General features: G+C 45.5%; 1 protein-coding gene and 1 long non-coding RNA gene across 5 annotated transcripts in view; one reads left to right on the forward strand and one right to left on the reverse strand.

Moving 5' to 3' along the window:
• NCOA3 (nuclear receptor coactivator 3) overlaps nt 1-6,655 on the reverse strand; it is a 145,630-nt gene extending 138,975 nt beyond the window's left edge. For 3 of the 4 annotated variants that reach the window (XM_019539571.1, XM_019539572.1, XM_019539569.1), the window contains exon 1: nt 6,533-6,649. The gene's annotated coding sequence lies outside the window, so the exon portion shown is untranslated. Of the gene's footprint in view, nt 1-6,532 lie in introns of all 4 variants that reach the window. The other variant, XM_019539573.1, reaches the window with a different exon arrangement.
• A 7,948-nt stretch (nt 6,656-14,603) lies between these two features.
• Nucleotides 14,604-25,575, forward strand: LOC109313143. The gene is made up of 3 exons (XR_002101970.1): nt 14,604-14,614; nt 16,246-16,249; nt 25,487-25,575. It is a non-coding gene; the product is annotated as an uncharacterized LOC109313143 (long non-coding RNA).
• The last annotated feature ends 845 nt before the right edge of the window (nt 25,576-26,420 follow it).

A 26,420-nucleotide genomic window follows, 5' to 3' on the forward strand; every position in this document is an offset into this window, starting at 1 on the left:
GTTAGCCATGGGGTGGGGGTGGGCTGGGGGAACAGGCAGGGGATGGGGCCTGGCAGGGGTACATCTCTAGAGCATCAAATTGATGCAGACCTTTTAATTGGTCCCCTGATTCGATTTGGAGATTCAGCCACCAAATCAGGCCGAATCTCCTCCGAATTGAATTAGCGCCTGAAGGTTTACACAGCCCTTGTGCATAGCCCATATTTACTGTTGTGGTACCCTGTCCTTTTGTGGCAAGTAGCCACTTAAGGGGTTTAATATAGCTGCTTCAGCCTTGAGTAGCAAAACTGAATGTTTATGCTTAGACCTGTGGTTCTGAACTTTCCTGTATTTAAGGCACCCCTCCTTAACTTTCCTGAATATAGTGACACCCCAGCTGAAAGCCACTGTTGCACCACCTCAGTGGCTCTCAACCAGGGTGCTGCTGCTACCACAGCCAGGTAAAACTGGCCCATACACAGCACAAGGGGCAGTTTTATCTGGCTGCGGCAGTGGCTGCCATACCAAGGTACCCCTGAAAATGCCTCTCAGCACCTCAGTTGAGAACTAAGGACTTAGAGTCTCATGTTCCCCCCCCACCACCACCACCACCAGCTGACATGAGGGGAATAATAACTAGTGTTTGACCAACTTGTATTTTTAGACATACCTCATTTTACTAGTCTACAATAGATTAAGATAGAACATTACCTGAGCTACCGCTCTCCTACAAGCATAACCTTTGTTTCACCTCCCCACCTCAACTCTTTCTTTCTTGTACAACTCTAAAATAAAAATATTGGTCTGCATTGTCAGATTTATTTTGAATGAAATTCTCAATTGTAGATGAAGGGGATGGGATGGTATTAAACAGACAGTGAACAATTTTGTATGAAGTGTTGGTGAACCCTGGGTTACAGATATTATAATTCTTAATACATTTTTCTAACCTGAAGGTAAGATCCCCAAGCCAAGATATTATGCATGTCAACTTTTCTGAGGGTACATCTAGGGGAGCAATAGTGACAAAAGCCAGTATATCCAACCAAACCCCACTTGCTCCCTCTCCATAGGGAAAATCAGAGCCAGAATGCATTGTCTGGAAGATGCAGACCAGAGTAACAACTCTAAAGGTTTATTTCCAGCCACCTTAAGCTATAAATAGCAATTCCACCCCCAGAATTGAGGAGTGGAACCTAACATTCCCTGCCGTCTCTGCATCCCCTTCAGCTGCACATGAGATTTACATCCAAAAGACTGGTTCGCAGTTACCTAAGCTGCAGGTGAAGAATTGTTTTACTGATGGGATTTTGGTATGCTTACTCAAAGTATGCCAAAGGCAGATTTTGTTGCAAACATAGCAACATGAAACATTGCTGTCCTTGTTCCACTTTGTGAAGTGCTGAAATCAAATTTTTAAAAATATTTTTCTTGTAACATAAATTGATCTAGTCATAGCATAGCTTATGCGACTACAGGGAGCGTCCTCAGGGCACCTTTGGCATGTTCTTCCTCTTCTGAGAAGGCTCTACACTGCTGCCTTGGTTCATGTGTGGTTTCAGCCTGCCACTCCTAAAAGGTTGATAAAACCTGTTCTAGAGCAGTGTTTCTCAACCCATGGGTTGCTACCCAGAAGTGGGTCATAAGAATATCTGAAAGGGCTGCAGACAGTCACAGAAAAATGTGGGAAAGTGCAGGTTTCTCCTTGCAAGTTGGTAGCCTTCCAGCCTGCAAGAAGTTGCTTGGGGCGATCGGAAGCAGGGGGCACCACATGCATCTGCTGGCATACAACCAGGCAGGGTGGCGGAAGCAGCCCAGGCAGCTGGAAGCAGGTAAGTTTATGGGGAGTAGGGGCTGGAGGGCCAGGTTTTGGGGACTGTCTGTGAGGGGCAGAGTGTGTGGGTGGACGTGCGTGAGTGTGTATCAGGGGTGTGGTGGAGGGGATAGCTGTCTGCCAGCACTGAAGGAAGGTGTCCAGGCACAGGGGCTATAGCAGGGCAGGAACACCCCTCTTCAGTGGGGGAAGGGGGCCCTCCAGGGATGGCTAGGCTGGTGTTGCCAGCTCATGGAGGCGAGCTGGCCAGGAGACACTGGGGAGGGTGGCTAATAATGTTGTGCAAAGCATCGGTCCCCCCAATTTGATTTGGCCCTATTTGGTGGCCAAATCTCTGAATCCCTTTAATCTCTCCAAATTGATTTGGAACTCTCCTGATTCGGACATAGAAAAAACATTTAAAGCTGTATCTACATAACTCTAGGTACCAGGGGCTCTGAACGCTGTGGTGCTGGGGCAGATGCAGTATCCCACAGAAGTGTGGGGGGCTCCTCAGTGCACTCGGCAGTAGACCCAGAAGTGGACCAGAAGCACGAGGTCCCCCTGGGGCTCATTGCTGAGCCACAGTGGTGTGTGTGTGGTGGGGGGTTACCAGCACACTCCCTGGCAGATTATACTTCTGGTCTACTTCTGGGTTTGCTGCCAAGCACACTGGAGAGCCCCCCTGTGCTCCTGTGGGATACTCCATGTGCCCCAGCATTACAGCAAAACAATCATGAGCCACACAGCTACTTCAAGGTATGTAGAGAAAAAAAAACAAACAACAAAAAAAACCCAAACAAACTTTTAAAGCTGTGCCTGTGTCCGAATCACCGATTCACTGAATCAGCATTGAATCGTCAGATTCGGATTCGACCAAATCAAATCAGGGACAGTGATCCAAATCAACAGATCGAATTGCTGTCCGATTCAGGCCAAATCCAAATCAAATAGGGCCCATTTTGCACAGCCCTAGAAGCTATGGCCAGGCCACCCAGCACAGCATGGGAGCCCCTGCCCAGGGTAGGGGAATGCCACAGGCCTCCTCTCTTCCCCCTAGTCCACGACAGGGCCATACTTGCTCTGTGGCCACCCACATGTACCAGAACCATCACAACAACTGCTTTCCAGCCCAGGCAGGGAGGAGGCAGCTGGGGCCCCCCTCTAGCAGGGCTGAGGGTAGGAGGGGCCCAGAGGGCTGCAGGTTGGGAGCAAGGGACACCAGTAGGGCTGGGGGTCGGGCTGTGGCTTGGGACTGAGGGGCACTGGCAGGGCCAGGGAGCTGAAAGTTGGAAAATGAGGGGCACCACCAGGGCCTACAAGTTGAGAATGAGGGGCACGGGCACATAATGGCGAATGTCACTTGGGAGTAATGGATGGCTTACATACCTATACTGCTGTAAATGTTTTCTGGTTGATGTCAATTTTGGTCTTTAAAATTAAGACTGTTGAGCTACTTTAACTTGTAGAATGTAATAAGTATTTTGGGGCCAAAATTCTTCTGCGTTTCTTACTTAAACTATTTACTAGGTCAGGACTGGCCACTGATGTTTACAAATGGGTCCTGGGACAGAAAAGGTTGAGAATCACTGTTCTAGAGTGTCCCATCCCAGAGGATCAATGGCTATGCTCCTCGATACAAATGGGTGGATGTACAGAGCGAGGCCGCAGCAATATGGGCGAGGCGTTGTTGTGAAAATACTCGCATTCAAATTAACTCATATGACAGGCAAGAGTAGTTAGCCTTAGCTTTCCCCACTATCCCTCCTTCTTCGCCAGTTACTGGCCTCAATAAGAGGAGGGAATTACCATACAGTGTATCCATGTGAACAAATGCTTACCGAAAACTTTAAAGACAACTCATTTCTTAAGAGCAAACCTAAATAAAAGCAATGTAACTTAATATATTTGTTTATACAAACATTAGGGACAATGTTTACATCAACCTACCTCTGTCTTTCTGAGCACTGCCTCCTTCTCCTATCTTTATCCTTTGTATCTCAAATTCCCATCCATTTAGAACTGCCCCCCAACCCCCGCTTTCTGCAAGTCCATTCACAGGCAACTGCCAGATGTTATGAAAGCTTATGCCTTTCTAAACAAGTTAGTCAATAAGGTGGTACGGCCCTACCTTCTCACAGTCTGTCTTATGAAAGTGCTCATTTTCTACAACCTAAAATTTTAAGTCGCTAGAAATGTTAATGCCATTCTCCATGCCTAAAACACTAGTCTGGAAGAATGACAACTAGACAATAAGAAAAATCCTTTTCAGAAGGGAATGCAGTGCAAGTTAGCAAGACAGGTTTTACCCAAAAAAAGTAGTTAGCAATCAGCCAGTATAACAGTTGCATTATTATTTTGTGAAGTGTATCAGGAAAGGAAAGGGTTGTGTACATATCAAAAAGCATGAAGAGTTACATCCAGGAACCTCTGTAAAAAAAAAAAAAGCTATCAATAGTAGTTACATATTTCATATTGACATACCCTTAAGACATTCTTCTCAGTACTACTCTAGTTACAGCTTGGAAATAAAATCCATTTAAATTTTGTTCCTTGTTTTTACAAAACAGCAGCTTATGTCAGAATTACTTCAGAGTAAAAGCCATTCTTTAATAGGATTTTTCAAATTTAACTAAGCAAAATTATTAACAAAATCTAAACATTTCTTTTTAAGAGAAAAACTAGTTATGTTTCACATGTTATTTTGATATATTGATAATCTGATGCAGACAATATTACAAGTAGTAATTGCAGTTTTTCAGGATCATGCCTACCACTTAATACATTATTGTAATCAAAAATCAATAGAATTAGACCACATACAAACCTAGGAGTCCTTCTACCAAGCATCAATTTTAAAACATTTCCCCCTGAGCTCATATAAAACCAAACAAAAAAAAAAGGAAAGAAAAAATTCTTCACCCCCTATTACCTCCCCCCAGTTTAAAGCACTCCATTTTACTCCATATTTAAGGAGATAAACTCTTTACAGCAAAAAATTCTCATTCAGCTTTTTTCAATGCAATACAAGATCTTCTGCATTGCACAATTGTAATACCTTGAACTGAGGCCCATTTAAATGCAGGACCTGAAACAACCTCCAGTGTCAGACTTTAGTGTCCAGTATCATTTTACATGTTACTAACCAAGGCGTCATCTTATACACAATGAATATAATCAGGATATTCTTCCTTCTTCCACATACAGCCAAATTATAGTCTCCTATACAGCCACAGAACAAAAATTAACAAAGCAGTTTTAGGCTTGCAATGTCCTCTCTAGTTCAGAGGTCTTTAAAAAAAAAAAAAGACCCACACCATAAAAGATTAAAGAAAATAATGTTCCATTCCCCTCATGCAAGCTTTTCTTTCTGCTCATGCTCTGCATTTTGTCTCAGCTATATGGTACATACCAGATGATTGCTATGCACAGAAAACAGATTAACAGACAATGCAAACTTCCAAGTTAATATCCCCAAAGCCAGCATCGACACACTGAAAGCAGCACATTAACCTTTCCTTTATATAGCTTGCTCGATGATAAGCTTTTGGTATCTCTTAAAAATACTTGAGGAAGGGTTCTTCTCCCTCTCCCCATATATAGCTTCATATTATTACAGAATTCTGCAGATACTAAACAAATGAACAACAAAAATCACAGCAACAAGAGATTTAGAGGTCTAATCAGATCCTCAATCTACACTTAATATAGATCAGCAGCAGCTATTGTAATGTGTAATTAGGCACTTTCTAGGAAAAAAAAACCTGTGGCTAGTTTTAGGCTGTTTTCTCTATATGCAGCATCTTACACCAAAGATATCAAGCAGATGCACAGCATTAAGTCCTTAAAAAAACCCACCCCCAGAAAACCCATCCTCCACAGACACACACCCAGCCTTCACACACATTTATGCTACATGCAGCATAGTATAAGCTCTTCTATAAAATTAATCTTTTACCATTAAAAAAAAGACAGGACTAAACACAGTCTCCTACTTACTTTGTGCAGCTAAATTCAAACCATCCGATTACTCCTGTGCATTATGAAAACGTACTAAGGACAAGTCCTCACTCACACAAAATACTTACCTTCACACACTTCTGCCCTGCACACACACTTCATTTGCAGCCTCACACTACACCTTAACCAGGACTCTGCATTAACTACCAAGCAAATTATCTGACACACAAAACCCTTATTTTTTTTTTTGTTTGTTTGTTTAAAGGGGGGAAAAAACCCCAAATAAAGCACCTGCGCGTATATTGTAAATAACTGTCACTGGCCGAGGGGGTGGAAAGGCAGCTCAAGCGCACACGTTGCACCGCGGGGTTGCCCACAGGACACATGGGCACAACCAACTTTCAAGTGGACTCGGCACTAAGCCGCCCGGCAGGATGACCCCGGCCCCGGAGCTCGCTCGGCGGCCGCAGGGAAACGGAAGCTGCGTCCCGGCCCCGCGGCGGAGAAGGAGAAGTGCCCGAGAGGCGCAGAAACCACCTCGGAGCCGCCCCCTCCCGCCCGCCTGCAACCTCCCCGGCCCGGGGCACCCCGGGCTTCACCCCCTGCACCGGAGGGGGCCGCCGCCGCTCCCAGGGGGGACGCGGGGAGCCCCCGCCGCCGCTCCCAGGCGGAACGCGGGGAGCCCCCGCCGCGATCCGAGCGCCCCCGCCGCAAGACACGGGGCAGGGAAGTTCCAGGGTCGTCTCCACCGACTTTCCCGGCCCCCGCGAGGCCACTCACCGGCCGGGTTCCGCCGCGCCTCCTCTGCTTCCTTTCCCCACACTCAGCCTCGCGCCGCCATTTTCCAGCTGCCTGGATTTAAATAGGAACCAACCTCCCCCAGCCAGAGCCAGCCCAGCCGGCCAGCGCGGAGCACGGCGGGAAGTATAGTCCTACCCCGCAGAGCACCCTGGGAACGCGCGGGGTATGCCGGGACCCGCCGTGCCGCCCCTGAGCCCGCGACACTACATCTCCCAGAGGCCTCCGCGGCCTCCATCCAATCAGGAGCCGCGTTGGCGCTACGCTCTGTCTCTCCTGCTGCAGGAGACCAGGGTCCTCCCGTTAGGGAGGAGCGGAGCCGTCGCCCTGCCAGTGCTCAGGCCCTAGTGGCGTGAGGTGAGGCCGCAGCACCTTAGAGACTGATAAACTGAAAAAGGCTCCGCGTCTCCGCCTCCCTGAGGCAGGGTCTCTCTGCCGCCGCTTTGTTGGGCTCTTCGTGGAGGAGTCCCGAGTCCCGGCGGCGCTTCTTGAAATCCCGCATCCAGCCCCTCGCTCCCTCCCGTTGTCACGGCCCTGCCGGGACTACTCTTGTACCACGACACCAGCAACGACACGAGCAATGGAGTTCTTGTCAGGTGACCTGCCCTGTAATTTGCTGCTTAGCAGTTCCCTGAGTGACACGAAGGCCCCGCGTGCACTTGTGAGCCCTTATCTGTGTAAAAGGTCAGAGACCACACAGAGAAGGTTAAAAAGCTGGAATAAATGGTCTACTTAAGGCCCTCTGACAAGGAAGGGTTTTTAAATGCCACCCAACAATTTCGGGGGTGTTGGTTGTAGCTGCATTGCTCTAAGGAGAAAGACAAGGTTATTTGGGTGAATGTGTTATCTTTTATTAGACCAACTGAACAGTTGTCTCACTAGAATGATAAAACCTACTGTGATCATGCACATGCACTACAATGAATTTGGAGCATGTTTATGTCAACTCATGGGAGTTTTTGCATCCCTAAAATCACATTTACGACTCTTGGTTAACTACCCGTAGAGAGACATGCTCTTGTATGCTTGTATTTCAGGAGTGCAAGATGTAGAAACTATGTGTCTTGTATATGAAGACAAAACCTTTTATTAAGAAAATGTTAGAATTGGTACCTGACTGGGTGGAGCTAGAAGACAATACAGAAACCCACACACAGTAGCTATGTACATTTGTAATTGTACATGGATGGAAAACAAATCATGCCGGCAGTCATGCAGTTTACAGCAGCCCGTGGAATTGCACAGCTGAGCTCATCACAAATTCTACTTCTAATGTTGTATTGAGGTAGATTAATAGCAAACTATATACCTAAAATTTAAAAAAATCTCTTCGCATTAACATTTTTAAGAGCATCTAGACTCTGAACTGCAGAATCTAAAGCCCATACTTGATTTTTATGGAACAGCCTCTTGCAAGTAAAAATAGTCAGTCTAGTCAGCATAACATAGTAGGCATGCTAGCCTAGTGATAATGGTGAGTGCTCATGTGTACATACCTTGTTTTTTTAGAATAAATGGTGAAATCTTTTACACATTAAAAGCCAAAATTTGCATATTTTTCCGTTGTGTGGTAAAGATCACGTTTTTGTCATTGTTTAAGTGACAGTTCTTGTCCACCACTTTTGTACCCTTTTTTTATTAAAACAAACTTTTAGGACCAGTTGCTGCAACAGCTCCCACATAGATAAGGACTAAGTCGGTCATTTCTGAGTCAGTCATTTATTTCTTGTGAAGTCTGTGATGTCTGAATGGACCAAAGGGCAGGATTTGGGCCTGCTTAATAATATAAGGAGAAATAATGTAACTGACCATATATGAAATAAAGTGTCATGTCCCTCAGCTCTCCCCCCACACACCCCCTCCGCCATTAATTTATTCCATTAATACAGTAGACTCAATGTTTTGGTTTCATGGGCCAAATGAGTGGCATGAGGCCGGTCTACAGTCTGGATCAAGCCCCATGCACCAGGATTGGGCCCTAGGGAATGGAACCACACCCTTCCTGCCTCTTTTGTTGGCGCTGATGTTGCTTCCTCACACACCCGTGTGCTGGGATTGGGCCCCAGGGGCCTGGTGCAGCATCCACATCCTGGGATTGGGCTCCAGGGGCCAGATAATTCCCCCTCCCACTCCTACACCCCAAGATTGGACTGTGGCGGCCTGGTACTGGACCCTCCCAACCCCTGACACCAGGATTGGTCCCTGGGGTACACAATTTGATTGAGTACCCAATCCATCATGCAGGGCCTGGAGCTCTCCATGGGTTCTGAAATTTGGGGTGGGGGAGCGGTAGCACTTTCCCTACCCCAAATTTCCATACTCATGGGGAGCACTACAGGCTGGATGACAGTGCCGTAAGCTTGATCTAGTCTACAGGCCAGAGTGCCGTAAGCTTGATCTAGTCTACAGGCCAGAGGTTGAGAACCCCTGCATTACTAGAACTTATTTCTGTCAGCTATAGGTACAGAATATTACACTGACAGTTCTTCAACATGTACTTAGAACACAAGCAGGCTACGGAAGTATGGGTTGAATGAATGCACTGCAAGGGGGACAGAAAACTGGCTGGATTATCCGGCTGAGAGGGTAGTAGTCATTGACTATGTCTAGTTGGCAGCCAGTCTCAAGCTAAGTGCCCTAAGGGTCAGTCCTAGGGTCTCATTTGTTCAGTATTTCATCAGTGACCTGGAAGATGACATAGAGTGCACTCTCAGCAAGTTTGCAGATAACAGCAAGCTGGGGGGAGTAGTAAACATGCTGAGGGATAGGACTAGGATTCAGAGAGACCTTGACAAATTGGAGATTGGATCAAAACAATCTCATTAGGTTCAATAAGGACAAGTGCAAATTTCTTCATGTAGGACAGAACAGTCCCATGCACTAGTACAGCCTGGGGACCAAGTGGCTAAGCAGCAGCTCTACAGAAAAGGATCTGGGGGTTACAGTGGACAGTAGGCTTAATTCAGTTCAGTACAATTTGTTAAGGATTCTGGCTAAATCCCATGCTCCCAAAGATGACAGAACACACATTGGACCATAATATAAATAAGTTTGAACAAAGTAACCAAACTACAAATGTTATCTTAAAAATAAAGCCCAACAATATAAAAAACATTATTAATATTAATACAGTAGTAAATCAAGACATGAATCTATAATATTGTTGTAGATAGATCCACAATTGAGACAATAAAATCAAATCTGTTAAAATGTATGATTCATATTAGTAATAAAGGATATTTAACTCTAGTTGCCTCAGCCTTATAAGCAAAAATTGCAAGATGGTTTACTAAATTTGGATCTGTTTGTTGTAAAAACCAGATTAGTTTCTCTCTGTCTGAAAAATGTATCAATTTCTGCAAGAACAGTAATAAATAGGTTCTCCTTATGTCATTTTATAAAGAACATTCTAAAACATAGTGGATAGTATCTTCCAAAACTAGACAGTCTGGGCAACATCTTTTAGCCCTTGGAATAGAAAATCTACATCCATCCAGAACAGCTGTGAGTATCTGTTTGGTCCTAAGTCTAGTCAAAGAGGATCACCATTTATTATTGAGATCCAACTGTAAATACCTTTCTTCCCCCCCCAATCTAATTTCCAAAAAGTATATAAAAGTGGCATTTAAAGTAGCCCTAGCCACTTGTGATATCTGGGACCTCACGTTTGTACGGCCTGTCAAGTGAGTAGCCCTGCCCCTCAAATCGCCTGCCATAACTTTAATGTTAAATTATCAAGAGAGGGTTTTCAGTGTAGATCTTCCTGGGAGGGCCTCCCGACAAACAGCAGTACTCATGACTGTTTGGCGTGATGTTCTATGGGGCTCCACCTCCCCTACACCCCATCCACTCGCCAACTGGATACGATGTTTGTAGAGTGGGGGGGTTGCCCACAGCTTGCTTTGGGTGGAGTCCCCAGTCAGTATGGACGCTGATGGCTCTGCTCCCTCTGGCTCCGAAGCACGGCCCGCCTTCTCTGGGTTCTTTGATTTCCCCTTTTCCTTTTTTTTTCTCAAAAGAAATATTCCCCTGGGGAGGAGCGAGCTGTGGAGCTGGCTCCTTGACCCCAGCCTCCTCCAGAGGGCTCAAATGCCTCCTCTGCCCTGTTCCCTACAGGGAGCTCAAGGGCTTCCCTTAGCTTGCCCTCTGCAGGTTCCCCTGCTCCGCCTCCTGCAGGGGACTCTGAAGTTTCCCCTGGATGGTGTATGGGAGCCGCACAGGCTGTGCTGCTCCTCTCCTGTGCTGGAGCCTCAGCAGCTCTAGCGTGCTGCCCGCCAGCGCTCTCTCTCTCTCTGGCTCTCTCCTTGCCCTGGTTCCGGCGGGGCTTTTAAACTTTCTCGTGACGGCTGTACTGGCCACTGTGATTGGTCCAGCTGTTCCCCACGCAGGAAAAAGCTGATTAAACAGCCAGCATAACTCCGGCTGCGGCCGCAGTCCCAGCTCCTGTGCTGGCTGCCCTGCAGGGAGTAAGGGCCTGTTTCCAGGGTTTGGGGCCCGCGAGGAGTACTCTCTCCCCTTCGAGAGCCTGTGGTTGCACCTTGCTGCCACACCACTGCAAAATCATTCTGCCTGGCAATATCATATCCTCTGGAAAAACTGAACCTGTTCTATGGGGGAGAAAAATCTTTCATTATCTTTCATTATCTTTGAGATAGTATCCTATCCCAGAACGTGTAAAAGTACAGGAAAGAAAAGCTAACTAGGGTGATTGGAATGGAGGGGGATTATTAATATCCATGGGCAACTGGTGCCGCCTTAGTTGCAGAGGTATGCACCCCTTCCCTAAGTGACCAGTCAGCAACTGGGGGGAGGGGGGTGGAGCTCCCAGAAGCGACTGCGGCGGGGCAGGGAGCGTGGTCTGATAGATGGTGCACCCCTGTGCACTCCCTACTCATTGCCACTATTAATATCTTCTTTGTAGCATAATTTAAGCAAATGAGATTATAAAATAATAATATTAGTTGAAATAGAATCCATTCCTGTCTCTAATCTCAAAAAAGATTCAGAAATTGAGGGAGGAAAAGCCAGAAGAGCCCTAAGAAACTTGTTCTGAGGTATGTCTACATCATTACTATCGGCATAACCCCATACCTCAGCGCCATATAAGAGCTGAGAGGTAATTTTGGGTTTATATACTGATATAGGAGCTTAGACTGATCATCCTGCTGTGGTTTCATAAAATTTCTTTATAGCCACAGTCGATTGGGCTGCCTTAGTTTTAACTGACTGAATATGATGTTTCCATGATGGAGAAGCTGTGAATAACACACCCAAATACTTATAGGTTTTGACAACTTCAAGTCTGATTCCCCCCATATTCCATCTTTTCCCCATGCTATGAGATGGTGTAGCAAATGGCGCCCAAAAATTTCAGCTGAAACGTCTGTCAAATTTATAGGGCGATAAGATTCTGGCTTATCTTTTAAACTTTTCTTGAAAATCAGTACAATAATACTCTCAGGAATCTGGGATTTGTCCCAACTCAGTTATAGAGTTATACCATTTTTCCAAGATAGGAGTCTACCATTTGATGTTATCAGTGTAAACTTCCACCAGTATTCTGTCTGGGCCTGGGTGCACGGTAGGCTAAATATCATCCAACAGTATAGCCTAATAGCATACTGCACTGCAGTAGTAGAAACATTGCCAGCGGATCGAGGGAAGTGATTATTCCTCTCCATTTGCCACTGGCAATGCCACATCTGGAGTACTGTGTTCAGTTTTGGGTCCCACACTACAGAAAGGACGTGGACAGGTTGGAGGGAGTCCAGTGGAGTGTCAACAAAAATGGTGAGGGGGCTGAGGCACATAACTTATGAAGAGAGGCTGAAGGAACAGGGCTTATTTAGTCTGAAGAAGAGAAGACTGAGAGGGGATTTAGTACCAGCCTTCAACTACCTGAAGGGTAGTTCCAGAAGATGGAGCTGGATTGTTCTCTGTGGTGTCAGATGACTGAATAAGGAGCAGTGCTCTCAAGCTGCAGCAAGGGAAGTTTAGGTTAGATATTGGGGGAAAAAACTCTCTCACTTAGAGGGTAGTAAAACACTGGAACAGGTTATCCAGAGAGGTTGCGGATTCTCTGTCCTTGAGGGTTTTTAAGGCCTGGCTAGACAAAGACTCATCTGGGATGTTCTAGTTGAGGATGGTTCTACCTTGAGCAGAGGGTTGGACTAGATGACCTCCTGAGGTCCCTTCCAACCCTAATTTTCTATTATTCTGTGGTATACTGAATATTTAATATAACTATCAAACCAACTATGGAAGGAAGAATAAGTGAATTCTTATATCTGGTGCATATCTTGTTAATTATAGGGAGAGGGATTATCAACTCAACTATTTATGTTTTGTATACTATAATACAATAGCTTTGTGTCTGTTGTTTTGAAACAGTTCTGGTCTCTAGAATCTGTGGGAATCTGTGATGTCAAAGGATTGTAAGAATGATTATTCAGGTGTAAGGTAATTTGCTAACATACAATGTGTACATATAACATGCATATGTCTACACTGTGGGCCTGACACAAAGATTATTGAACCCCGGGGAAAAAATGAGTTTTAGGTTTAGGCCTGTAAAATAGTTTTCTTTACCTTTAGAAAGTTTGGTACAGTTTAAAATGGGTGGGCAGTTATTTCAACTGGAGGTCCACTCCAGCCCTCCACCTGAATGAGTTAGAGGTGAGCGGTCAAGGGCCACAAGGGTAGCCCATCCCTTACAGATGACCTGCCCCCTGGGTACCATCTTCTGACTGGAAATCCTGCTCCTAACCCCTGACCTTTGCCACTGGAAGTCCCTCCTTTGCCCCCCCAGAAGTACTCCTTTTGAGAAGGGAGGACTGCCATCTTGGAACAAGAAAAAAATCATGCACTAAAAGTCAAACATCTACTATAACATATTTTTAGTACAAAAAATATTTTTGCATTGATTTGTGTTTGCATGCTGTTTATAGAGGGGATTGCAAAAATAAAGTCTTACTCTTGTATATTGTGTGTGTGGGCTGTGGTTTGGGGTGGGTGTGTGTATGGTGGGGCAATAGAGTATGTTGTGCTGTGTGTGTATATGTCGGGGGAGGGTTGTGGGAACAGGATGTGGGTGTGAGGGGTATGAGAGATTCCCCTCCACTTCCAGTGAAGTCCCATGACCTCCACAGCAGGGAGCAGCAAAGGCAGCTGGCTCCATCACGCAGGGCTTCCCCCAGTGGCATGCAAGTGCTGGGAGCTGCATGAGTGTCAAAGGGAGCCCCATGCAATAGAGGCAGAGCATCCTGGCTGCTGTCCTTGCCACCACAAGCAGCACTGTCGGAGCCACATGCTGCAGGTGGCAGCACCTTCATGGGGCACAAGTGGAGAGAGGACACACACACTTCAGGGAGAGAGGACTCCTGGGATGAGACAGCATCCACCTCATGTGGAGAGGTAAGTCCCTGTTCTCAGCCAGGACAGGGCTTTAAACTGACTTTGCTGTGGGATGGGGAAACTCCAAGTGGAGCATGCCTAGTGACTGGCAAACAGGAAAGCTCCCACATGGAGGACACTAAGAGAAATGTTTTTGAAAATGTTAACAAAACAGTTCTCCCACAGTGTCCCAGGAAAGCAAGAATGTAAGTTGGAGACCTCAGATAACTGTAAACCAATGCCAGGAGCATGGGGAGCAAGCAGGAGGAGCTAGCCCTCCTGCTCTCTAGTGGGCAGTATGGCCTGGTAGGGTTCACAGAGACCTGATGGGACTCCTCGCAAGACTGGAGTGTAGCCATAGAGGGCTACACCCTGCACAGAAAGGACCAAGCAGAGAGAAAAGGTGGAGGGGTAGCTCTCTATTTGAGGGAGCAGTACACCACTCTGGAAGTTGACATTGACTCCAAAGATAAGCAGCTTGAAACCCTCTGGGTCAAGCTTCAGGGGTTGGGGGTGGTGAGTGAAACCTAACTGGGCGTTTATTACAGGCCACCAAACCAAGCGGTGGAGCTTGATCTGGAGTTCTCTCAACAACTGACAAGAGGTCACACGTGGAAGGGACTTGGTTGTCACGGGCGACTTCAATTACCTGGACATAGATTGGGAGGAACAGTCAGCTAGGTTGGATCAATCATGTAGCTTCTTCACTGTAATCAAGGAGCTCTTTCTGACCCAGAAAATGCAAGGGCCAACCAGAGATACTGCTCTCCTAGACTTGGTCTTGGCCAAAGGAGATGATCTGGTATGTGGCTTCAACATTGAAGCTAGCCTGGGCAACAGTGACCATGAACTCACCAGGTCAACTGTCCACCACAAGGTTTAAAAATCAACTAGCAGGATTGAAGTCCTGGACTTAAAAAATGCTGACTTCAACAGGCTCAAGGCATTAGTAGGGGAAGCAATGCAGGACCAGGGATGGAAGGCAAATGGGGTACATGAATATGGTCATTTCTCAAGGACACAATCCTTGAAAAAGAAAAGAGGTAGGCATGGTGGAAGCTAGGGACAGTTCTCAAGGAGGACTATACAACAGTGGTCCGCATTTGTAGGGAAATGATTAGGAAAGCCAAAGCGGCGACTGAGTTTAAGTTAGCCAGGGGAGTCAAGGACAATAAGAAGTCCTTCTTTAGGTATGTAGGGAGCAGAAGGAAAACAAATGGAAGTGTGGGGCCCCTGATTAATGCCTTGGGACAGCTGATGATGGACACTCGGGGAAAAAACTGAACTCTGGAATACCCGCTTTGCTTCAGTATTTCACTGGACCAAGGGGAAAGACAAGCAAGATAAGGATCACAAGGGGCATGGTGGGAATGATAGCCTTCCTACTGTGGATGCTGAGCTGGTGCAAAATCAACTAGAAAAGCTAAACATTTATAAGTCAGCAGAACTAGATGGACTTTACCGGAGAGTGCTCATGGAGCTGGCTAAGGTCATTGCGGAACCTCTGGCAAAACTCTTCCAGAAATCGTGGCACATGGGAGATCCCTGAGGATTGGAAGATGGCCAACATTGTGCCCATCTTCAGGAAAGGGAAAAGGGAGGACCCAGGCAACTATAGGTCAATCAGCTTAACCTCCTTCCCAGGGAAAATCCTGGAAAAACTCATTAAAGAATGTACGTGCGATATGCTCATTGAGAGTAAGATTCTGAACGACAGCCAGCACGACTTCATGGTGGATGGGTCTTGTCTTAAATCTCACCTCCTTCTATGAAAGGGTTTCTCAATATCCTTGTGGAAAAATTGGAAGATGGTGGACTTAACTGCTCAACAGTTCAGTGGGTGGAAAACTGGCTGCGTGGTAAGACCCAGGGAGTTCTCATGAACAGACCTGTGTCATCCTGGCAAGAAGTGGCCAGCAGTGTCCCTCAGGGGTCTGTGCTTGGACTGGTGCTTTTCAACATCTTTATCAATGATTTGGATGTGGGGGTGAAAAGCTTAGTGGCCAAGTTTGCAGACAACACTAAATTATGGAGGGGTGCGGTCATGCCAGAAGATAGGTTGAGATACCGGTGGACCTGGGCAATGCTGGAGAGTTGAGCAGAGTGGAACCGGATGAAGTTTGACACTTTCAACTGTAATGTGCTCCATTTGGGGGCAAACAATCCCCAACATACCTACAGGCTTGGTGGCAACAATTTGACTTGCACCACAACTGAAAGGGACCTAGGGGTAGTGATCAACCATCGCATGAACATGAGTTGGCAGCGTGATGCTGTGGCCAGCAGGGCAAACAACACATGAGGTGTGTTAACCGCTGCATCTCATGCAAAGCTAAGCAAGTGATACTCCCACTGTACTCCATGCTGGTGAGACTGCAGCTGGAGTACTGCGTCCAGTTCTGGGAGCCACACTTCAACAAGCACATGGAAAAACTTGAGAGGGTCCAGAGAAGAGCCACCCGTATGATCAGGGGCTGGCAAGTCAAGCCATACGAGGAGAGGCTGAGGGACTTGGGCCTCTTCAGCCTACAGAAGAGAAGGCTGAGATGGGGACTTGGTAGTGGCTTACCACTACGTCGGGGGTATACGTCAAGAACTCCATGAACAGCTGTTCACCATGGCTCCTCTGGGGAAGACCAGGAGCAATGGATACACACTCCTGGAAGGCAGCTTCAGGCTCAATTCCAGGAAAAGCTCCTTCACAGTCAGGGTGTTCAGCCTGGAATAACCTCCCACCAGTGGTGGGGAAGTCACCTACCCTGGAAATCTTCAAAAGGAGATTAAACAGTCACTTGACCACAGTTGTCTTTTCCTGCCTACTGCAGGGGGACTGGACATGATCTACAAGGTCCCTTCCAGCCCCTAACTATGAATCTATAAGCACTCACTGTCTGCTGCTGGTGCACCCCCTCTCCACCCTCCCTCACACCCACATCCTGCCCAGCCAAGCTCTGTGTTCCCACTGCTCCCCTGGACGCAGACTCAGCACTGCCGCCAGCCGCAGCCCCATGCTCTGTGCTCCCACCCAGCCGCAGTTCCCCTCCCCTGCTGCTTCCCAGCCTGGTGCCTGGAGTGAGCACGACACCAGGAAAGCCAAGCAGGTCCTCTGGCAGCTGCAGCAGAGGCAGCAGCAGTCCTGCCTGGAAGCTGCGTCTTGGCTCAGCCGGGCCCTTCTGCCCACGGGGGTGGGAGTGAGGTGTGTGGGCTGGGCAGGGCACAATTAGTTGGTGGGCACCTGTAGGCCAGATTAAATTGTGTGGTGGGCCGGATTTGGCCCATGGACCGTATTGTACCCACCCTGGTATAAAAATTAGCTTCAGTATAAGAATCACAGCGGTAGGTAAGTATTTGTACTAGTAGTGCACCATGAAGATATTTCAGAAGAACTAAAATCCGGGAAAAACAACTAGATTGCAATATCATTTTAAAGTATTTATATCAAAATTAGGACTTTTGACAGGACACAGGTAGCATGTTAAAAATAAGCTTTCATAGATTTTCATAGATTTCATAGACATCAGGGCTGGAAGGGACTGCGGGAGATCATCGAGTCCAGCCCCCTGCCCAAAGGGCAGGAAGTCAGCTGGGGTCATAGGATCCCAGCAAGACAAGCATCCAATTTGCTCTTGAAGGTGTTCAATGTAGGTGCTTGAACCACCTCCGCTGGCAGACTGTTCCAGACCTTGGGGGCTCGGACAGTAAAGAAATTCTTCCTTATGCCCAGCCTGAAACGGTCTTGCAGGAGTTTGTGACCATTCGACCTAGTCATCCCTTGGGGCGCTCTGGTGAACAAACGTTCCCCCAGATCCTGGTGGTCACCCCTGATAAACTTATAGGTGGCCATCAGATCACCCCTGAGCCTGTGCTTTTCCAGGCTAAAGAGCCCCCTGGCTCTCAGCCTGTCGTCGTAAGATCTGTTTTCCTGACCTCTGATCATGCGCATGGCTCTCCTCTGGACTCTCTCAAGCTTCTCCACATCCTTTTTGAATTGTCTGAAAGGAGATCAATACTAAATAACTGAAGTTAGTAGGTTTGTAACTAAATGCAATAACTAGGATTACTCAATTCTCAGATTAAGGAGAAATTGAGAAGATTTCAATTAGAGGAAAAGCACATCCTCTCAGCAAGCAATTCATCAAATCTTTATATTAGGAAATACTACAGCTTTGTGAAAATTAATAAAAACCATTAGGAATTTAATAAAGTTCAGAATGAAACTTAAAAGTAATTAAAACAAATTGACAAGATAATTTCAGTCACTAAGTGTACAATTATATTTACATGTTAAATTAAGAAAACAAAACTAGCAATCTGTGAAGAAAAAAACCCCCAGATCATTGTAGAATGGCCTATAGTACTGTTCTGCCATCAGTAAAAGCAGTGACTCTGCCCCACTGTTACTTGGACACTATTTTTTTTCACACAATGTCTCCGGTTGAAAAACTTACTCATGTATGCCCCACCTTTCCATTTCATCGGTTGAAGTATTTGCAGGGGACAGGAGTGTGAGACCTGGGGAGATGCGGGGGGTGATGAAAAGATGGGGGTAGCCACCCAAGCACCTGGCTCCCCGTTGTGCCCTGCCCTGATTACTGGCTCCTTCCTGGTCCCAGCTCACTTCCAGTCTCTCACCTGCCACAACTTTGATGTGTTTGTTGCTGGGGGAGAGGTCCCTGGGGCTGGGAGTGACCTCACTGGTAGCCTTGTCTGCCTGGAGCCTTTGCTCTCCATCACTGTGCTCTTGTGGGTTTCTGAGGCCTTGGCAGGGCTTAGGCTGTCACAGCTGTGGCCCTTTTGTCTCTAGCCACACTCTCCACCTTGGTCCACTGATTAAGATCTCAGCTCCCCAGTATCAGCCCTGTCTTGATGATAGCCTCTCCAGGTAGTCCAGCCTTGCTATGCTAGTCTCTGCTCCTCTGGCTTGGGGCTAACTTCTGGCACCTGTTGCAGGGGAGTGCACCCAGGCATCCCTGCTCTTGGCCTCCTCTACCCCTGCTACCACAATCCAGTCCTCTGGTTTCAAGTTACAAAACAGAACAAAAAACACAAGCCAGCTGCTTCATAAAACAAATAGCCTTCCTCCCTTTGGGTAAATGTTGCCTGCAGACCCTACTTCTGCAGGAGTCACCTCCAGCTCCCCTGGGCAACATGGATGGTTGCATGCTCGTCCCCAGCAGCTTATATTGCCCTGCCCAGCCTTCTGGTCACAACTAGGTTTTCTGCCTCCCCTCCCCAGGACCACTTCATTAGCCACCTGGCTTTTTCAGTCCCTGGCTCAGTCCACCTGGGCCCCTGTTCTTCCTGGTCCTGGGTTTCCCACCTATTCAGGCTTTCCTAGTAACAGGGGCAAGGGGTTCCCTGTTACAAAGGTGAATTAGAGGTACATAGTATTTGTTAATTATGTACTGCTTTGCCAAGCAGAACTTCTTCTTTTTTAACCAGGATCAAACACATTAATCATCTGTTTGGAGTACAATGTCATACAAACATAAATAGCGCCAGAGCTGTTCTTTTGCTAGATGTTAGACTGATGTTTCAAATAACTACGTAACTAGCCATTTGTGGAAGAGCGAGCTAAGGTTCCAGTCCTGCAAACCCTTAAACATGAATGTAATTTTATTTATATCCCATCATATATAAGGGAAAACTGATACATGTACTTAGGTGTGGTAATCTTTAGTGTCTACAACTTGCCAGATCAGAGGCTTGAGTCTGGGGGGAACCGTGAGTTACAGAAAACGTAACAGAAAATGCTTGTTACATTTGATCTTAGCCCAAAAAGCCGAGTTGGAAGAAATCCACAGGCTACCAAGTTCCATTACTGTAATAATGTTTTAAACATTGCTCCCACAACAAATGCCATGAGAGTCTGGAATAGAGCTCCCTGCAGGGTCACAGTCTTGTTTAACATACTAGATGAGTGGTGCCAAAGTCATCCAGACCCATGGGCTGCAGCAGTTAACCCTGCCACCATTCATCCACTGCAAAATTTCCAGATCTGAGGGGAGCTGCATCCAGCCTGCAGTCCTCCCATATATACTCAAGTCTGAGATAAGGCTTTTCCCCCATTCCACATGCCAGTCTACCCCACTACCTGTCCCACGGCCACTGCCTTCCTTGTTTCAGCATTGGGTGGGATAATTTTAAGATGACCTCCCCAGTAATTAGACTCTATGCATGGGAAGTTATAACAATTTCATAAATTTTCCATGTATAAAATCTAATGGGGGGGGGGGGGTCATCTTAAATTCAGAGTTATCTAGCATTTAGGTAAATGTGACATTTTGATATCCCCTGTTCTAAACAGGCAGACAAGTAAAATGTAATTAGTATGTCCTGGAGAAAAAAGATTAAACTGGAGTTAATATTACAGAGACATAATTACCCCCAAACAAACATTACAAATCCAGGAAATTTAGAGTTAATGCTAAACTGAAATCTTCATTTCAAGATATGGAAAAGCAAAGTTAAGTTACATAAAACAACCATAACTTCACCCTATAGTGACATTTAAAACCAGGGGTTGGCAGCCTATGGCCTGCAGACCATTTAATGCAGTTCACAAATGTGAAACTCCAGCAGTCAGATTGACTCAGTTCAGGTCAGAGGCAAATGGGTGGGCACTAGAACCCAGCTACCACTGCATATGGGAAATGTCCACTCTTACCGTGGGGAAAAGCAATGGCAGCAAATGCCAGGAAAAGTGGCAATGGTGGGTCCTGGTGCCCCATCAGCTGAATCCCGGCCTGCCTCTGACCCAGACTGGGTCAGTCTGGTCTGCAATGTTAAAAGGTTGCCAGCCTCTGCTTAAAATGGTCATTTGATTGTAAGTGCATATGAATGCTTATGCTCCCAGGTTAGATTTAACCATTTTTAAAGATAAGTTAGATTCCTTACCTTGGTATTACAAAGGGGTGGAGTTGAGTGGTTGAATGCCCTTGTAAAAATGAGTTTTTACGTACTTTCAGTAACTGAAATACATGCATTATCTAAAGATTCTCTTTTCTCCTTCCAACAGCTGTTTTGCAGACTGTTCAGAGTGGGCAGGGAAAAGAGTTGAACACCTTAGGGCTTGTATGTCGAGTGGGACAAGTGGAGATGATTTTGAGGAAAATTAATGCAAGAAAGGAGCAAAAGTTGTACCTTTGATAATTTGCTTGTTTTCTGTATCTTGTCTTCAGACTTTTTGATATACCTGTATAGCACCTAGCACAATCAGGACTGTAAACTTATTGGGACATTTGGATGCCATTATAATACAAATATTGGGTCAGTAATTCCTCTTGTTTTCTCTTTTCTCTTGGTTAATAAACATTCAAACCAACTTAAGTTTCTAGACATTAATTTCATTCCATGTGATGAGGGATGTGAGGATAAAGTGCTTTCACTCTTCATTGCTAGAAGAGGGTGATGGTTCTGCAGAAATGTAAAAAACCAGAACAAAAACCAAAGACCCTTTCAATTACCCTACTAAATTCCTCACAATCAAAAAGGAATAAGTATGGACACAGAACTAGAGTATTTAAGATTTTTATCTATTTGCTCCACCTGCTGGAGTATTTTCTTAAAAAAAAAAAGCAGGACTAGCTAAGTTCTTAAAGATGATTAGAGGCATGAAGAAAAGAGAACAAGTTTGGTTTATCTAATAAATGCCAGGTAATCCAACTTAAATTCACTGTTTTCAAGATAAGGCCAATGGAATTCAAGCACATGCTTAAGTGCTTTGCTGAACTGGTGCCACATAGTTGATGAGCATCAGTGTTAAAAAGATGTACTACGTTTCTCTGCTGCTGCTGCTCATCATCTTCCCCCAAATAAGCCTTTGGACCACAAACTTGCCATTACTTTCTTCCCAGTCAGATGTGTACATCTTTAATGAATTTCATTATGAATGTTCCAATAGTATTTATTTGGAAAACTAAGGGAAACATTATTGTTTTCTCCATCTGTAATATGTTCTCTTGCACAGCATTCAGAAACAGTTAAGGTGGATGAGGAAGATGCATGTTTCCTAGAGATAATGTGATTATGGGGCACTTTAGTCCTTTAGAAAATCTTCTGTTGGTATCATAGCAAAAAGTACATTTGAACTTGATTTTTTAAAAACAAATATTATTTATACACTCAATCATCTCCAATAGATGGAACTCAAACTTGCAACACAGAACATGAGCATGCAAGTGGCCAGTGCCCTTCCTTCCCCTCACCCCAAAGAAAGACACCCACCCCCAGAAGAATGAGGCATGGTGACAAAGCAGTTAAGGGGTCTTGCTGTGGCTGAAGAGGCACCAGTTTAAGCCTTGCTCTGGACTTGTGCAAAAAGCTGCTCCCAGTCAAGTCAGCTCTAAATGGGTACCTGGTCAATCAGGCTGTAGAGTCATGGGTAGGGACCTACAGAAATCATGGCACAAGTGCACTGCACAGTGGTTCCTTTAATCTTGCTCATTTCACTGCATGCCCCACCCTACCCCTGATTGGTGGAGGGGCCCCGGTGGCCCCACAGCTTGCTGGTGATTGGCCGGGGGCAAAAAACAGTTTTAAAATGCTGCGGTTTTTGTTTCCCGCCACTGATTGGCCAAGGGGCTCTGGCAGCCCCACTACTTCTTGCCAATTGGCCAAGAAGCAAAAATTGTGACGTTTTAAAACCATGGTTTTTGCCTCCTGGCCAACTGGCAGCAGGGCTGCCATTGCCCCTCTGCCAGTCAGGGGTGCAGGGGGCACGCAGTGGAACAAGCAAGATTAAAGGAGCTGCTATGCAGTGCACTTTACCACAACTTTGGTAGGTCCCTAGTCATGTGCACCTTTGGCTGTAGAAACTGGCATGTCTCAACGGTGCTAGGCTTAGTTGGACCTTTGACCTTATATCCAGAAGAGCCAGAAGTCTGGTGGTTGAGACAATAACTTCTGATGTGGAAGAGACAAGATCAAGACCCTTGCCTGAATTAGGCTGAAGAGAACTTGGGTTTCACACTTTGCAGGGAGACACAAGCCAGAGCTCTTTTAGCAGAGAGACAAGGTCACCGTCTCAGGTTCTAGATGGAAATTTTGGCCAAAACAAGAAACTTCTTTCCCAGCAAAATTTGTGGTGAAATTAATGCATTCCCTCAACAAGGCTCAGTTTTGGCATGTAATCATTTTATGACAAACTGTAAATGAAAAATTCCTATCCAGCTTTATTTGCAATACTGATGCAAATTCCTGTTATAGGTGGGCAAATTTCTGCTGTATGCCAAAACCCCCCCCAAAAAAACTAGGGGTGCACCAATACAGATTTTTTGGGCCAATACTGAAGACCGATTTTTAATGAGCTATATCAGCTGATACCAATCTGCAGCTGGTCAGCGTGGAGACCAGTGTCAGCTGGTAAGTCTGGTGTGGGGAAACAGGTGGGGGGAGGGATGGGGCATGGCAGGGGGCAGATTGTGCCCCCGTGGTGAGGGAGGGAGGCTGGGGCAGGGCCTGCTCAGCTGTGGCAGGGTGGAACACAGAACAGAGCCACAAGCAGCTCAGCGTAGGTGGGGGGGGGGTGACTTCCACCCCGCATGCACCCTGGGAGGGCTTGGGGGGGCATGTGCCCCATGATCTGTGTGCACGGTGAGGGCAATCTGCCCCTGCAGGCTGAAGCAACACTGGGCTCTTCCTGTCAGAGGGGCTGGGTCGGGCAGCAGTGGCAGCACTAGGAGGGGTTCTGGGAGGGGACAGGGACTGCAGCCACCCCAAAATTTGCCATAGCTCTGCTGCTGTTTGCCCTGAGCACAGCCCAGCTCAGCCCCTCCCTGCCAGAAAAGCCCAGTGCTGCCCCAGCTCAACACCCCCCCCGGAGCCCCCGCCCACAGTAACAGCTCGCCCCACCATGCCCCGCATGCAGATCTGGGGGTCACCCCCCCCATGCCTCTTATGGTTTGTGCAGCACTAGTAGCCACCCCCTTCCGCACTCTCTGGATGAGCGACTTGCAGCTCCATCCTGTGCCCACCCCGCCCTGGCTGAGCAGTCTGGTCCATGCCCCACTCCCTCCCTAACTGTGGGGGCCTTGATCTGCCACCTCCTTCCCCCCGCAGACTTACCAGCCAATGCTGTTCTCCAAGCCTCCAGGCTACCCTCCTGGCTGTGTGCATGCTGTGACCACACACATGCATGGGGCATTTATCGGCCACATCAAGCAAAAAAAAAAGCCAATTTCCAATACTGTCAATTTTCCCTATCAGTGTCAATCCAATACGGGACCAATGTATCAGTACACCTCTAAAAAAACCAGACAAACTCACATTGATAAAACTTAGCTGTTTTACATTGCTGCAGCAGTACTTCCATTAAGGGTTTGCAGTAATGCAGCTGTATTGGTATAGCTGAACTGCTTGGCAGGAAGTCCTTAAGCACTATAAGGGTCAGCATAAAAGAATGAATATATGCCTCAGAGATAGAAGATGGCATCCCTTTGGGCAGCAGACAGTAAAGAAAAAATTATCAATGTAAGCAGGAAATGGGTAAAAAAACTGGAAAATATAAGTAAACCCAGATGGATTGTTGTGGAATTATGCACGGATTTGTATGCATGTTTTCTCTAACAAGATCTTGTTAATGTCTGTTAGGTAGCTAAGCTGAACTACAAAGAGCAACTGATTTAGTGTGGTAATAAAACACATGGTTTAATGCCAATAAAAGAATTAAAATTACAGAAAACAAAATGCATCATAAACGCACATTAAACGGTTACAGAACACCACCAACTTTTCTAGAGAGAAAGGTCTCTTTGTAGACATTTTACCAAGTATATGAGTAACCACAAGTTTACATACATTAGAAAACATAGCTTTTGTGCTATGTTTTACAAACCAAACAAAAAAACTACATAAACTACTTGCAGTGTTTAAAAAGCAAAATAAATTATGGTGTTTTCAACAAGAAAAGGTTTTATTAAAGCACAGTTTTAGCCTGTAGAATGAGTGATGAAGTGAGGTTTTAAAAAAAGGTATTTTTGTAATGCATTATAAAAAAACAATGCATTTCACAAATCTAAATAGAAGAGGACAGACATATTTACTGAGTGGAAAGTCCAGTTTAACAGCAATTAAAAACCAAACCAGTGTATTTGTTGCAGTCAGACCGATGCACATTCATCATGGTTCATACTATACTTAATATGAAGTATGTTGCTGGTTTAAATGTAGAGTCAACTCTACACAGAATTTTACTGGATAACTGTAGGAAATGTTAAGACACTATTACAGTTTGTAAACATTACTCTCTTGTTTATGATTAAATCCATAGGCTTAGTTTCAATTGGTGAGACTTAAATGAGGTGACATTCAAAGAAGTTAAGCATCTACAATTTTACCATTTACAGTGTCAAGGTTCTTTTAGAAAATTCTCTCAGTCCTAGTATATTTTTGTGATGGAAGTTCAGTAGATAGTGCAAGAAAAGCATTGGACAGAGATTCTAAAAAATCAGTTTGCCTCCAACTTAACTGGATGCAGCAGTCATTCCTATAAATAATATTGGGAAACAAAGAAATCAATGATGATACACTGTCCCTCCCCCAAAGAATTTAAGATAATGAAACCAATTGGTTTAAAGAGAAATAATATAATTGATTATTTGACAGTATTGTGCATTTAGAAATTCTTACAGGCATCTGGGAGCCAGAATAAACAAGTTCTTAAAGAATCTGTACATTTAGTGTCTGATCTAGCTCCTACTAGGAGCCAATCCACTGACTTCAGTGGGAGTTTGATCAGGTCTTGCTGAACTCCAGGCATAGAAACAGCATTAGCGTTCACATCATTATATTTCCATTAGGAACATATTTTGTTACAGTTTCTTTGTTTGTCTATTTTTAAAAGGTCTGTAAAAAGTTCAATGCAACAGAAAAGCAAGTGTAGCTTCAACTTTTTTTTCCCACATAAAAAATGTAAATTTAACCTTAAACAGTAGGTCAAACAAAGCACAACTCTTGTTATTTGGGGGTGGGTTTTTAAAAGAAGAGGACCCAGTTTTGGTTTCAAAACATATTATTAACATGTGCACATTCCTCTTCCGTTGACATGATGCAACACAGATGACTGAAATGGATCTGATTTGTAATGCAAGTAAGATGTTTTTAAAAGCTTAACAGGACTATGAAAGTAGAGTTATTACCTAACTAAAAAAATGTTTCAAATTTTGCAGTGAGGTCTCATGTAACTGCAGGTAAAGTTTACAGATCTGAAGTAGTCATAAGTTTGTGCAAAACTTGGTTTTTGTATATTTTAAGTTTACACATTTAAAAAAAGAACAGATTATACCAACCCAATTTTGTGAAGTTCTGCCATGCTTGCACCTAAGTTTATGCTGGACATTTCAGATGGTAAAAACTGTGGATGGGACTTTTTGTAGTGCCAGAACGTCTATAGGAATGCCAGTCCAGAGTGCCTAAGAAAATCCTATTGGACACAACTGTGACAAAAAGATGAAATGGCAATATTCACTGTTTATTTATA

The sequence above is a fragment of the Crocodylus porosus genome, unplaced genomic scaffold (assembly GCF_001723895.1).
Source record: "Crocodylus porosus isolate Cpor-Errol unplaced genomic scaffold, CroPor_comp1, whole genome shotgun sequence".
NCBI classification, from domain to species: Eukaryota; Metazoa; Chordata; order Crocodylia; family Crocodylidae; genus Crocodylus; species Crocodylus porosus.